The sequence below is a fragment of the Gracilinanus agilis genome, chromosome 3, assembly GCF_016433145.1.
Source record: "Gracilinanus agilis isolate LMUSP501 chromosome 3, AgileGrace, whole genome shotgun sequence".
Classification (NCBI taxonomy): Eukaryota; Metazoa; Chordata; class Mammalia; order Didelphimorphia; family Didelphidae; genus Gracilinanus; species Gracilinanus agilis.
Window position 1 is genome coordinate 24,391,824 of NC_058132.1, and position 1,554 is coordinate 24,393,377.

Below are 1,554 nucleotides of genomic sequence, written 5' to 3' on the forward strand. Positions count from 1 at the left end.
TCAGCTACACATAGAGACAGTCTTAGCATTGAGTTTATCTCCCACAAATATTCCACTATCATGTTCTTGGACTTCAAAATCCTTCTATATTATACTAATTCTATTTCCCTTGTGACCTGGTCACCTCAAAGCTTCATTCCTTCCCCAGGCTATCATTCCTGTACTGACGATATTGTCCTCCCTTGCTTATCTAATACCTTGGTTAGCTAAGTAGGTTCTACCCCATCATATACAGCTTTTGCCTCTTTAATATATTGATGCTTGACTGGATTCCTTCCATCATTCTCTTTGTGGCTTTGTTCTAGGATGAGCAGATTCCAGGATCACTGGTGTTTGTGGGCTCCCTGAGGGTTCTGCCTGGGAAGGTTTGGCTGGAGGAATTTTACTGGTCAGAAGTCTATTAAAAAGATAATGACGGGGCAGCTGGGTAGCTCAGTGGAGTGAGAGTCAGGCCTAGAGACGGGAGGTCCTAGGTTCAAACCCGGCCTCAGCCACTTCCCAGCTGTGTGACCCTGGGCAAGTCACTTGACCCCCATTGCCCACCCTTACCAATCTTCCACCTATGAGACAATACACCGAAGTACAAGGGTAAAAAAAAAAAAAAAAAAAAAAGATAATGATCTTGGAGCGATGATTGCACAGAAATGCTTCAGAGAGAAGAACAGAAGGCTTGGACTATGAAGGATTTGAAAACACATATGCACAAAGCTGAGTTCAACCTCTCCTTATCCATTGTCTCCTTCCTTCCCTGCCGTCTTCAAACACACTCAGAATCCCCATATTCTTTTTTTAAAAAAAAAACAACAACAACACCCTACCTTCTGTCTTAGAATCAATAATAAGTATTGGTTCCAAGGTAGAAGAGCTGTAATGGCTAAGCAATGATGATTAAGTGGCTTGCCCAGGGTCACATAGCTAGAAAGTATTTGAGGTCACATTTGAACCCAGGACTTCCTGTCTCTAGACCTGGCTCTCAGTCTGCCTCCTAAACCCCTATGTTCTTCTCCCTTTCACACTCAAATCACTAAATTAATAGATAAGCATTAATAAAAATACTTACAAAGTAGTTCTACTTATACTCGCTACCTCTAATTTCTCACCTTCCAACCACTTGCAATCTGGTTTCCATCTCTTGGTAAATTCTAAATTGCTTTTCCTAGTCATCATCCTAAATAGCTTGGTAACTGTTGCAATATTGAATATACTCTCTCTCCCATGAGTTCTCTCCTACCTCAATTTCCTTCAGAGGATTTCCTCGTGATTCTCTCCTAACAGTCTGATATCTCATTTTTACATAGTGGATCTTCATCTGTGTCCTAACCTCAAAGCATGATGGCCTCCAGAATACTGCTCTCTTCTCTTATTTGTTTAATGCTTCTCTTAGTGATCTCCTTGACTAATACAGGATTTCCTATTATCTCCACACTGATGACTCCTAGATCTATATATCCACCCTACTTTCTTTCTCTTTCTCTCTTTCTCTCTTTCTCTCTTTCTCTCTTTCTCTCTTTCTCTCTTTCTCTCTCTCTCTCTCTTTCTTTCTTTCTTTCTTTC